General features: G+C 37.5%; 1 pseudogene; it reads left to right on the forward strand.

Annotated features, from left to right (window-relative positions):
- The first annotated feature begins 489 nt into the window (after positions 1-489).
- On the forward strand, positions 490-1,352 carry LOC112618417 (annotated as a pseudogene).
- Positions 1,353-14,533: the final 13,181 nt, after the last annotated feature.

Consider the following 14,533-nt stretch of genomic DNA (forward strand, 5'->3'; position numbering starts at 1 on the left):
ACAGATCTGTTGAAGTAGTGTTTCTTATTAGCAAAATTGTATGTTTTCCTGAAGCAATGTAGTAATTAAAGATTCTCCTTGACTGACAGTTTCAAAAACGTCTGTTTAAAGTGGGAGGTTGGGATATGTGGTAAGTCTTATAAAAGTGTAAAGTAGTTAAAAGATCTAAATGGCACATATTCCATTGCAGATCACTTAAGTTACTTTTAGGTTGTTGATATTTATACAGAGCAGTAGTAATGGATTTTTCTTTACTTCAGAAGTTCTAAGATTAGTAGTCATTTGCACAGATTACTGCACACTCGTCCATGCAGATTCACCCCATGGGAATGACTCTTTCCCCTTCACTATTTGATACTCAGTGAGACATCTGTGTATCACAGGAGAAAAAAATGTCAAAAGAACAACTTTAGGTAATGTTTGATTCAATAAATAAATTGATATTAAAAAAAAAAGAGTTGTGAATATAATTTATATACCCTTATTAGCCTTTATATATAATCCACAGCCTGCCCGTCCCACAATTCTCAACCCCAGGATTTCTCTGGCTCACCTGCCTGCCATGGCCAACAAGGAAGCAGCCTTTGACAACACAGTAGTAGAACATGTGATCAAGGAGGAGTACAAAATATGGAAAAATAACACCTCTTTTCCTTATGATTTGGTGATGACGCAGGCTCTGGAGTGGCTCAGCCTAACTGCACAGTGGCTTCCAGATGTAACTAGACCAGAAGGGAAAGATTTCAGCATTCATCGACTTGTCCTGGGTACACACACATCAGTTGAACAAAACCACCTTGTGCAGCTTCCTAATGATGATGCTCAGCTTGACGCATCACACTACGACAGCGAGAAAGGAGAATGTGGAGGTTGAGGTTGGGTTAGTGGGAAAATTGAAATAGAAATCAACACCAAGCTGAAGAAGTAAACAGGGCCTGATATATTCCCCAATACCCTTGTATCATCACAACAAAGACTCCATCCAGTGATGTTCTTGTCTCTGACTACACAAAACATCCTTGGAAACCAGACCTTCTGAAGACTGCAACCCAGACTTCATCTCCGTGAACATCAGAGGGAAGGCTGTGGGCTTTTAAGGAACCCAAATCTCAGTGGGCACTTACTTATTGCTTCAGATGACCACACTATCTGCCTACGGGACATCAGTGCTGTTTCAAAGGAAGGAAAAGTGTTGGCTGTAAAGATCATCTTTACAGGGCATACAGCAGTATTTGGAGATAGAGATGCTTCCACTCATCTTTATCATAGTAATATTCCATTTAGATCTTTACTATGGTAAAGATGCTTCCAGGCATCTGTTCCATGAGTCTCTGTTTGGAAGTATTGTTTGAACAAGTATCCCTCTATAATAGATGCCACTAGTCATGCTGTTAGCCCAAACACTGGGTGTTTTCTAAATATTAATGGGTGGACTTGATTCAGAAAACCCACAGTCTTACATTGAAATTTTTTTCAAGAATTTTCTAGTAAAAAAAAAAAAAAAAAAAAAAAAAACAAAAAAAAAACCAGGTCTAAAGGAGCTATAGAAAGGGAAATATTATTTCCGATTATTTTTCTTCTTATGCTATATCCCCAAGTTTTTCAGGCTCAAGTTGAAAAGAGTGAGTCAATAACTTGTATTTGTTTTTAAAATTGAATTAATCCTTGATAAGAGTGACTATTATTTTAGAAGTTAGTCCTTGACCACTAGTTTGATGCTATCTCCATTTGGGGTGACCTGTTTCACCAGCCGGCCTGTTACTCTTCATGACTAACTGTGAAAATGCTTAAAATGGAATAAATTGCTTTTTCAATTGATAAAACAAAAACCATATATATGTGTATATATTTATTTATTTATGTGTGTGTGAGAGAGAGAGAGTGTGTGTGTGTGTGGTGTGTGTATAACTTATTGAATGTATGTCTGGAAGTTAATGCTGCAGAAGGCCTTCTGTAGTAAAGAAAGTTTCTGAATCATTGTGTATACACTTTGAGAATGTCTGAGAAACATCATCAAAGAAGAACTTTGATGCTTCTGACTTGATGCTGTTTCCAAAAGATTTTTTAAAGTCACACAGCATTGCAATATAATTTAGTGTATTTCTTCCAAAGTTATGACTTCTGAATATTTCAAATTAAATTAGGATGCAAAAAGGTTTTTAAGTCATCCGGCTTATGGTGAGCAAGAAGGAGCCCATTACAGCTCTCCACTTGACACAGCAAATCTTCTGGATCATCAAGCATCCTACATGAAATACTACAATTATATTAAAATATAATGATTCTCAGCTTCATAAATAAGCTTAGAAAACAAATCCCCAAATCCACAGATACCACAAACACTTGAGAGCCTGACTCTCTTTATCCTGTGCAAATGCTATTTCCAAGATGTCTTTGGAAATACCTTATTAACTGATGAAAAATTATCTTTTTATCTCAGAATCCATGGATACAATAATACCACAAAACTTTAGAACCTGAATTTCTTTATCCTGTGCAATTGTTATTTCTAAGAAGCCTTTGAAAAGAATACCTTATTATTAACTGATGATAGATTGTCTTTTCAAATAAGCAAAATGGAAGACTGCGAGGTATTAATAGAAGTATTTAACTCACCTGAGAAATCTAAGTATTCCTCTTTTCGCAGTTAAAGTTTCATACTATTATTTGAACTAAAAGTTCAAGTATTTCACTTTTCTTGTGAATGCATAGTTTCTTGTTTTACATTAGAGCAAAAATTTTAATGTTCTATTGTAAATAGTGATTTCTGTTCAGGGAGTATGTGTCTGAGATACAGGATAGAGGACAGGAGGGACCAGGAGGAATCATTTAACTACTTTTCTATTCATTCAAAATATTAATAGAATTCTTCTGTGTTCTTGTCACTCTGATTGCTACAGTGGTTTTAGGAAGGTATGAAAAAGAGAGTTGGATATACCTAAATGAGTTTCTTAGTATCACTCACATAGAGCTGGGTACCATCATTAAAAAGCAAATTCTGAATTTTTAATAATTTCATTCTTTACTATGATCTTCATTATGTAGCAGAGTATGAGTTTACACAGCTCATTACATATTAAATGTTTCTAAAAATCATTTTTTAATCATTTTCTCTTCCCAGTATTTCCAATATAGCAACTATTAAAATTGCTGTCTCTCTTCTACTAGTGTAGTTCATGCATCATGACATTGCTATAAATCCAGGCTTTCCTTCCTCCTGACTCTTGGCATATACATCCAAACCTGACAAATACTTCCTGTCATGTATAGCTCTCTAGAAACATGGATTCCCTTCCCCTCTACTGGTTTTCTTAGACATCTCTGCCACCATAATTTCTACATTGTCTACAATATCTAGAAAATAAAATTCTCCATTTAATAAAAATTCATTTAGTGATGTTTGATGGGGCAGTTAGCACGTGGGATGTTGATAGTTCTATGCAGCAAACATGAGCTCCAGTGGCCTCCCATGTATATATCTGGCCTCTGCTCCTTTACTGGTAGGAGAAAAACCAACCGCACAATTCTACGTGCTCTGAAGTGAAAAAGAAACCACAGTGCTATAATGTACTGCTCCCTCTCTGGCTTCCATCTCCCCACTAGCAAGATGGAAGGCAGGGTCCTGGGATTCCATTTGCTTTCAGTAAAATTGCTATTACCTGACTCCATTCCTACAGCAGCAATGGTAAACAGGGGTATGAGAGGCCTACGTTTACCTGGCAGCCTCTTTCCTTTCCTTCCACCCACAACCACTACTACAGCCTCATATCCACCACTCACCTTGTGCTCATGGGAATCTTTCTCATTATGCTCATTAGCCTAATCAGTGACTCCTAAGGAACCTGGTCCATACAGTTCTGACTCCCAACCCCACCTCTCCCAAACTTCTCTTTCCTGTCATTCTTCCTTCTGCAACTGCAATCCTTCATCACCCAGAATCACCTCCATTCTCAACTGCTTTGATATTATCTTAACCCTCGCACTTACTTTCAGCCAAGAACTGGCTCTGTCTTATGAATCCCTGGGAAACTATCAAGTTAAATTATCTTGAAAGAAGAGTCATACCTGTACCTAATTACTATATCAAAATCATTCTCACTGCCTCCCCCTCAAAACTTAAAATTCTTTTTTCTTACTATTATACTTTAAGTTTTCCGGTACATGTGCAGAACGTGCAGTTTTGTTACATAGGTATACACATGCCATGGTGGTTTGCTGCACCCATCAACCTGTCACCTACATTAGGTATTTCTCCTAATGTAATCCCTCCCCTAGCTCCCCATCCCCCAACAGACCTCAGTGTGTGATGTTCCCCTCCCTATGTCCATGTGTTTTCATTGTTCAACTCCCACTTATGAGTGAGAACATGCGGTGTTTGGTTTTCTATTCTTGTGATAGTTTGCTGAGAATGATGGTTTCCAGCTTCATCCATGTTCCTGCAAAGGACATTAACTCATCCTTTTTTATGGCTGCATAGTATTCCATGGTATATATGTGCCACATTTTCTTTATCCAGTCTATTATTGATGACATTTGGGTTGGTTCCAAGTCTTTGCTATTGTGAATAGTGCCGCAATAAACATACATGTGCAGGTGTCTTTATGGTAGAAAGATTTATAATCCTTTGAGTATATACCCAGTAATGGGATTGTTGGGTCAAATGGTATTTCTAGTTCTAGATCCTTGAGGAATCACCACACTGTCTTCTACAAATGTTGAACTAATTTACACTCCCACCAACAGTGTAAAAGTGTTCCTATTTCTCCACATCCTCTCCAGCATCTGTTGTTTCCTGACTTCTTAATGATCGCCATTCTAACTGGTGTGAGATGGTATCTCATTGTGGTTTTGATTTGCATTTCTCTAATGACCAGTGATGATGAGCATTTTTTCATATGTCTGTTGGCTGCATAACTGTCTTCTTTTGAGAAGTGTCTGTTCATATACTTTGCCCATTTTTTGATAGAGTTGTTTTTTTCTTGTAAATTTGTTTAAGTTCTTTGTAGATTCTGGATATTAACCCTTTGTCAGATAGATTGCAAAAATTTTCTCCCATTCTGTAGGTTGCCTGTACACTCTGACGATAGATTCTCTTGCTGTGCAGAAGCTCTTTAGTTTAATTAGATCCCATTTGTCAATTTTTGCTTTTGTTGCTATTGCTTTTGGTGTTTTAAACATGAAGTATTGGCCCATGCCTACGTCCTGAATGGTATTTCCCAAGTTTTCTTCTAGGATTTTTATGGTCCTAGGTCTTATGTTTAAGTCTTTGATCCATCTTGAGTTGATTTTTGTATAAGGTGTAAGGAAGGGGTTCAGTTTCAGTTTTCTGCATATGGCTAGCCAGTTTTCCCAACAACATTTATTAAATAGGGAATCTTTTCCCCATTGCTTATGTCAGGTTTGTCAAAGATCAGATGATTGTACAAGTGTGGAGTCATTTCTGAGGCCTCTGTTCTAATCCATTGTTCTATATATCTGTTTTGGTACCAGTACAACGCTGTTTTGGTTACTGTAGCCTTGTAGTATAGTTTGAAGTCAGGTATCATGATGCCTCCAGCTTTGTTCTTCTTGCCTAGGATTGTCTTGGCTATGCGAGCTCTTTTTGGTTACATATGTAGTTTAAAGTAGTTTTTTCCAGTTCTGTGAAGAAAGTCAGTGGTAGTTTAATGGTGTAGCACTGAATCTATAAATTACTTTGGGCAGTATGGTCATTTTCACAATATTGATTTTTCCTATCCATGAGCATGGAATGTTTTTTGATTTATTTGTGTCCTATTTCCTTGAGCAATAGTTTGTAGTTCTCCTTGAAGAGGTCCTTTATATCCTTTGTAAGTTCTATTCCTAGGTATATTATTCTCTTAGTAGCAATTGTGAATGAGAGTTCACTCATGATTTGGCTCTCTGTTTGTCTGTTATTGGTGTTTAGGAATGCTTGTGATTTTTGCACATTGATTTTGTATCCTGAGACTTTGCTGAAATTACTTATCAGCTTAAGGAGATTTTGGGCTGAGACGATGGGGTTTTGTAATATACCATCACGTCATCTGCAAACAGAGACAATTTGACTTCCTCTCCTCCTATTCCTTTATTTCTTTCTCTTGCCTTATTGCCCTGCTCAGAACTTCCAATACTGTGCTGAATAGGAGTGGCGAGAGAGGGCATCCTTATCTTCTGTCAGTTTTCAAAGAGAATGGTTCCAGTTTTTGACCATTTAGTATGATATTGGCTGTGGGTTTGTCATAAATAGCTCTTATTCCTTTGAGATACGTTCCATTGATGCCCAGTTTATTAAGAGTTTTTATCAAGAAAGGGTGTTGAATTTTGTTGAAGGCCTTATCTGCATCTAGTGAGATACTCATGTGGTTTTTGTGATTGGTTCTGTTTATGTGATGGATCACGTTTATTGATTTGTGTATGTTGAATCAGCCTTGCATCCCAGGGATGAAGCCAACTTGATCGTGGTGGATAAGCTTTTTGATGTGCTGCTGGATTCAGTTTGCCAGTATTGTATTGAGGATTTTTGTATCGACGTTCATCAAGGATATTGGCCTGAAATTTTCATTTTTGTTGTCTTTTCCCAGTTTTGGCATCAGGATGATGCTGGCCTCATAAAATGAGTTAGGGAGGATTCCCTCTTTTTCTATTATTTGGAATAGTTTCAGAAGGAATGGTACCAGCTCCTCTTTGTACCTCTTGTAGAATTCAGCTGTGAATCCATCTGCTCCTAGACTTTTTTTGGTCGGTAGGCTATTAATTACAGCCTCAATTTCAGAACTTGTTATTGATTTATTTAGGGATTTGACTTCTTCCTGATTTAGATTTGGGAGTGTGTATATGTCCAAGAATTTATCCATTGCTTCTAGATTTTCTAGTTTATTTGCATAGAGGTGTTTATAGTATTCCCTGATGGTAGTTTGTATTTCTGTGGGATTAGTGGTGATAACCCCATATCATTTGTTATTGAGTCTATTTGATTCTTCTCTCATCTATTCTATATTATTCTGGCTAACGGTCTATGTAGTTTGCTGATCTTTTCAAAAAACCAGCTCCTGGATTCATTGATTTTTTTTGAAGGGTTTTTCGTGTCTCTATCTCCTTCAGTTCAGCTCTGATCTTAGTTATTTATTGTCTTCTGCTAGCTTTTGAATTTGTTTGCTGTTGCTTCTCTAGTTCTTTTAATTGTGATGGTAGGGTGTCAGTTTTAGATCTTTCCAGCTTTCTTTTGTGACCATTTAGTGCTACAAATTTCCCTCTACACTCTCCTTTAAATGTGTCCCAGAGATTCTGGTACGTTGTGTCTTCATTCTCACTGGTTTCAAATAACATCTTTACTTCTGCCTTCATTTCGTTATTTACCCAGTAGTCACTCAGGAACAGGTTGTTCACTTTCCATGTATTTGTGTGGTTTTGAGTGAGTTTCTTAATCCTGAGTTCTAGTTTGATTGCACTGTGGTCTGAGAGACTGTTTGTTATGATTTTTGTTCTTTTGCATTTGCTAAGGAGAGTTTTACTTCCACTTATGTGGTCAATTTTATAATAAGTGCAATGAGGTGCTGAGAAAAACATATATTCTGTTGATTTAGGGTGGATAATTCTGTAGATGTCTACTAGGTCCTCTTGGTCCAGAGCTGAGTTCAAGTCCTGAATATCCTCGTTAATTTTCCGTCTTGTTGACCTAATATTGACAGTGGTGTGTTAAAGTATCCCATTATTATTGTGTGGGAGTCTAAGTCTCTTTGTAGGTTTCTAAGAACTTGCTTTATGAATCTGGGTGCTCCTATATTGGGTGGATATATATTTAGGATAGTTAGCTCTTCTTGCTGCATTGATTCCTTTACCATTATGTAATGCCCTTTTTAATCTCTTTTGATCCTTGTTGGTTTAAAGTCTGTTTTATCATAGATTAGGATTGCAACTCCTGCCTTTTTTTTTTTTTTTTTTTTTTTTTTTGCTTTCGATTTGCTTGGTAAATATTCCTCCATTCCTTTATTTTAAGCCTATGTGTGTTTTGCTCATGAGATGGTTCTCATGAATACAGCACACTGATGGGTCTTGACTCTATCCGATTTTCCAATCTGTGTCTTTTAATTGGGCCATTTAGCCCATTTACATTTAAGGTTAATATTGTTATGTGTGAATTTGATTGTGTCATTATGATCCTAGCTGTTTGTTTTGCCCTTTAGTTGATGCAGTATGTTGATAGTGTCGATGTTCTTTACATTTTGGTATGTTTTTGCAGAGGCTGGTACCAGTTGTTCCTTTTCATGTTTTGTGTTTCTTTCAGTATCTGAACAGATCAGTATCTGTTCCTTCAGGAGCTCCTGTAAGGCAGGCCTGGTGGTGACAAAATCTCTCAGCATTAGCTTGTCATTAAAGGATCTTATTTTTCCTTCCTTATTTTTCCTTATGAAACTGGATACAAAATTCTGGGTTGAAAATTCCTTTCTTTAAGACTGTTGAATATTGGCCCCCACTCTCTTCTGGCTTGTAGGATTTCTGTTGAGAGATCCTCTGTTAGTCTGATGGGCTTCCCTTTGTGGCTGACCCGACCTTTCTCTCTGGCTACCCTTAACATTTTTTCCTTCATTTCAGCCTTGGTGAATCTGATGATTACGTGTCTTCTGGTTGTTCTTCTTGAGGAGTAACTCTGTAGTGTTCTCTGTATTTCCTGAATTTGAATTTGGCCTGCCTTGCTAGGTTGGTAAGTTCTCCTGGACAATATCCTGAAGAGCATTTTCCAATTTGGTTCCATTCTCCTTGTTACTTTCAGGTACGCTAAGCAAACATAGATTTAGTCTTTTCACATAGTCCTATATTTCTTGGAAGCTTTGTTCATTCCTTTTTATTCTTTTTTCTCTAATCTTGTCTTCCCTCTTTATTCCATTAAGTTGATCTGCAATCACTGATATCCTTTTTTTCCGCTTGATCGATTCATCTATTGAAACTTGTGTATGCTTCATGAAGTTTTTGTGCTGTGGTTTTCAGCGCCATCGGGCCATTTATGTTCTTCTGTACACTGGTTATTCTAGTTAGCAACTCGTTTAACCTTTTTTCAAGGTTCTTAGCTTTCTTCCATTGGGTTAGAATATGCTCCTTTAGCTCAGAGGAGTTTGTTATGACCCACCTTCTGAAGCCTACTTCTGTCAGTTCATCAAACTCATTCTCTGTCCAGTTTTGTTCCCTTGCTGCTGAGGAGCTGTGATTCTTTGCAGGAGAATAAGCTTTCTGGTTTTTGGAATTTTCAGCCTTCGTGTGCTGGTTTCTCCTCATCTTTGTGAATTTATCTGCCTTTGGTCTTTGATGTTGGTGACCTTCAGATGGAGTCTTTGAGTGGACATGCTATTCCTTTCTGATTGTTAATTTTCCTTCTGACAGTCAGGGCCCTCTGCTACCTGTCTGCTAGAGTTTGCTGGAGGTTCACTCCAGACCCTGTTTGCCTGGGTGTCACCAGCAGAGGCTGCAGAACAGCAAAGATTGTTGCCTGTTCTGTCCTCTGGAAGTTTTGTCCCAGAGGGGCACCTGCCAGATGTCAGCCAGAGCTCTCCTGTGTGAGGTGTCTGTCAGCCCCTACCGGGAGGTGTCTCCCAGTCAAGGTAGATGGGGGTCAGGGACCCATTGGAGGAGGCAGTCTGGCCCTTAGCAGAGCTCAAATTCTGTGCTGGGAGGTCCGCTGCTCTCTTCAGAGCCAGCAGGTAGGGACATTTTAGTCTGCTGAAGCTGTGCCCACAGCCATGCCTTTCCCCAGGTGCTCTGTCCCAGGGAGATGGGGGTTTTATCTATAACTCCCTGACTGGGGTTGCTGCCTTTTTTTCAGAGATGCCCTGCCCAGAGAGGAGAAATCTGGCAGTCTGGCCACAGCAGCCTTGCTGAGCTGCAGTGGGCTCCACCCAGTTTGAACTTCTCAGCAACTTTGTTTACACTGTGAGCATTAAAACCACCTACTCAATCCTCAGCAATGGCAGATGCCTCTCCCTCCACCAAGCTGGAGAGTCCCAGGTCGATCTCAGACTTCTGCTTGCAGCAAGAATTTCAGGCCAGTGGATCTGAGTTTGCTGGGCTCTGTGGGTCTGGGACCCGCTGAGCCAGACCACTTGGCTCCCTGGCTTCAGCACCGCTTTCTAGGGGAGTGAATGGTTTTGTCTCGCTGGCGTTCCAGGCACCACTGTGGTATGGGAAAAAAGAACTCCTGCAGCTAGTTCGATGTCTGCCCAAATGGTCACCCAGTTTTGTGCTTGAAACCCAGGGCCCTGGTGGGATAGGCACCAGCGGGAATCTCCTGGTTTGTGGGTGGTGAAGACCGTGGGACAAGTGCAGTATCTGTGCCAGAGTTCCTCAGGCTCAGTCCCTCACAGTTTCCCTCAGGTAGGGGAGAAAATTCCCCGACCGCTTGCACTTCCCTGGTGAGGCGATGCCCCACCCTGCTTCAGCTCACCCTCTGTGGGCTGCACCCACTGTCCAACCAGTCCCAGTGAGATGAACTGGGTACCTCAGTACCTTAGTTGGAAATGCAGAAATCACCCGCCTTCTGCATCGATCTCGCTGGGAGCTGCAAACGGGAGCTCTTCCTATTCATCCATCAAGCCAACAATCTCCCAAAACTTAAATTTCAAATTAAATGTCAAAATGCTTACCTGAGTCATAACATTTAGTTATAATAATATCTACATAGATGACTCTTTCAATACTTGGGCACATTTCCAAGAACATTTAATAGTCAAGAAAACCCTATGAGGTAAATATTATTAATAACACATTACAGCAAAATCGCTTGAAAGCACTGTCTCTATTCTGAGTTTTCACTTACTCTCCTTCACTTCATTAAATCAATTCCAAGAGATCTTCCTCTCTTGCCATGACGCGATGTTGACAAATGCGTATCTCTAACTAGACCCTTAACTCTCAAATGTAATGACTATGTACAAGTGAATATCTAACACCCTTACGGACATCTCAAGTTCACCACGACTAAAATTCTCACACCCTTCTGTTCTTCATGTGACATCATGTCTCAATAAATTGGAAACTTATACATTCAGTTTCTCAGGAAAAAGAATCCAGAGGTCATTTTTGACCCATTTCTCCCTCTCAGTCTTTACTCAAAGCATCAGCTCATCCTTTTGGTATCACCTTCCGAATATATACAGATTACAACCAGTTCTTACCACCTCCAACACCACCATCCTACTGTACATAAGGCCACCATAAAGTCATCCCCAGTGGCACATTTTCAGGAATGCTACGTAAGCAATTATTTGCCATATAAACAGCTTCAAACTGAGACTCCAGGCAGAGCAAAACGTGGTCACCCTAGATCAAACTACCATCAAATTCTAGCCATGGGCTTCTAAATGATCATCTATGCTGCCCCTGCATTTAGTTAGCAACTAACACTCACAGTGATTACATCTCTGTAAAAACTTCATACAATCCAATGGTTCCCCATGTTCATCAGATTTTAATCCAAACTTCCCATAATTACCTAAAGATCCAGGTGAAGGTAGTCACCACTACCTTCCCCACCCCCATGACCTCTTTGGCCTCACCTTCTTTGCTTGTTTTATATGATTGTAGCCATTCTTTCACCTAGCTAATGATAAAACATGCCAGGTCATTGTACTTACTGCTCTGACTGACTGAAATGCTTTCTCCAGGTAGTCCCTGACTTCCTCCATCACTGTTGTACATTCTCTGCACAAATATTACCTTAATGCAACTACTTAAAATAGCAACGCAACACTCACTATTCCTGTTCTCTGACTTATATTCTCCTTAGCACTTAGAACTATGTGGCATACTATATTATACTTACATATTTGTTGTCTGTAATACCCACCATTATGCAAATTCCATGCGTGAGCATTTATAAAAATAATAGATTTATAAATTCTTGAAGATTGTCTAGCAAATATTAGAGATTCAATAAATATTTGTTAAATAATTGAATAGATAAACGAGACTCAGTGAAAATTTGATTCAAGAAAAATGGTAAATATTTCTTCAAATAGTTTTACATTCAATATGTTTGGTATTCATGAAGTTAGATGCATCTCTTATAAATGCACAGATGCTAGCAGGTAATTTCTTCTCAAGGAACTATAAGTGCAAAAACATTAAAATTGATATTTTTAATTTCATTTAGAAAAAGTCATTATCATATAGACAAACCTCCATCCAGAATGATTATGAATAATTTTAGTAGATACTATTTTCAAGGAGGTAGAACATAATTCTTCACTTCTTAAATGTAAGCTGTGCATAGTAACTTCTTTTCAAAGAGTACCAAAAGGAAAAGGGGAAAAAGGTGAGTTTTGCAGTAGAGAAACTTGACCCACATTACCTCAACCAGGTGATCAAGACTAACATCAACAGTAATAGACAATTTTAGAGGAATGTAACCTTAAGATACTTACTTCTGAACTGATACAAAAGTGATGATTAAGTCTAAAAATTCTTCTGTATTCTACAGTGTTACATACCTAATCAATGTAAAACTTACAAAAGAAAAAAATCAAATAAATATTAAATTATGCTTTCAGCAAGCAAGAGGAATAAATAAGAATCAAACTTTAATAGGTATGTGAAGGTCATTTAATATTTCCAGCTCTCAATAAGCGCACCACATAGTTGAATACAAATTAGAGATAAATAGGGCAATTGCTTACTAAAAAGAACTTCAAATTATAAGAAGGACATATCTGAAATTAGGGAGCACATATATTTATTAGGGGGCAGAGAGAGGGAGAAATGGGGAGAAAAAATTCTTGTAAAATATATAACCCTGGAAGCTATATAACCATGTAAAAAAATAAATACTATAAGAGTGAAATAACATAACTACACAATAAAATTATATAAAATTACTTCACAATGGGAACACAGTGTTTCCAATAGCTATGATTGTTATTGCAATTCTAATTTAGGGTGATTTATTTAAAAGTTCACAGCATTTTCAAATATATGACAAATTATAGAAGGGTGATCATTCTTTACATCTCTCTTCCAGTGCATACTTAAATTTTTAGTAGTCCATACCAGAAAACAGATAAAATGCAAAGGTGCTTTCTATGGTTCTATCTACATTAGGCAAAGGTTACTATTATACTCAAACAAAAGTCATCACTTCTTTTCATAAGGAATTTGAATAAACGAGCCCTGAAGAATAGTTTCTGAGTGAACTTTATTAAAGATTAGTTTCCTAGTGATTCTTCCTTATTACCGGATCTCTCTAGTGTTTGCTCTTCTGACAGCTTTCCCTGTCCGAAATTTTGAAGAAAAAACTAATATATTCTCAGTTCAAAATATCATAACTTTCTAACTCTCTCCTGTGGTTAAAACATATTATTCACTTAAGGTCAGCATTATGAACATAATCAAAAATACAAGATCTGGGGAGGATGATGTGAACCAAATACAAAAATACATCAAAGCAAAAATACGCATGTTCATCTCTTAGTAAATTCAGTTTTTATGACAAGATTACCTCCAGAAATACCAGTATATTTTTCTTCCTTTAGGAAACTACTGCTGTTTCCATTATTTGTGGACATCCTATCATTTAATAAAAGCAATCACTAGGTATTTTTGCCTGGGAACAAATCTAATTTCAATGAATCAATGTTTTTGCCATTAGCTTCAATAAAGTGTATATTTATGTTTAAATAAGAATCATTCCAACAATAAGGTTACCGTGATTCTCTTATAACTCTCCAGTATTTTATAGTCACAAAAGTGTAAGCATAATTTAAACACACATTTTGCTAGTTATTATTGATAGATTTTCAATTAGTATGGAGCATAAGACAATCTCACTGTATAATTATTAATTCAATAAAGTTTAAACTGTATTTCATGTATATTTGCTCTAATTCAAATTGTAGCATTCCAGGATAGCAGGGTAAAAATGAGGCTAAATCACGGTAATTATGTTTTCATCTTTACTAATTTAAATTGACATTTAGTATGACTAATTTAAAAAGCAAAACATCAATAATAGAAACACTACAAATAAAAGAAATAAGCAACATGCAAATTATTCCACTCGAAGACAAAATGTATTGCACTCTGCATACCAACCTTGCTATTACTTTTAAACTCAAAATAATGTTCTGTGGCAAAGAAATTTACTTAAAATTGGCCAAATTACATCTATTCCATCAATGATAGATTCAAACTAACATCTCTCCAAATTAGTGTAACTTAGAGAAGTTTTCCAGAATCATCTTCAGAAATCTCCTGGGGTATTGAATTCTGGAGATAATAAAAGTTTTTAACCAATAGCATAATTACTGATCCAAAAAAAAAACAAAAAAATCAAGACAAGCCACAGAGCTAGAACAGGGTCTTAGAGGTCACTGAAATTAACTATTTAATTGCTGAATAAAAGGGAGGCCCTCTCACAGAGGGACAACATGGCTTGGCATTAGTACTGAAATACTTCAATATTTTAACAATTACTGCAATGTTTAATGTTTTGTCAATTTGATTGGATTGAAGGATGCAAAGTATTGTTCCTGGGTGTGTCTGTGAGGGTGTT

Source organism: Theropithecus gelada, chromosome 2 (genome assembly GCF_003255815.1).
Source record: "Theropithecus gelada isolate Dixy chromosome 2, Tgel_1.0, whole genome shotgun sequence".
Taxonomy (NCBI): Eukaryota; Metazoa; Chordata; class Mammalia; order Primates; family Cercopithecidae; genus Theropithecus; species Theropithecus gelada.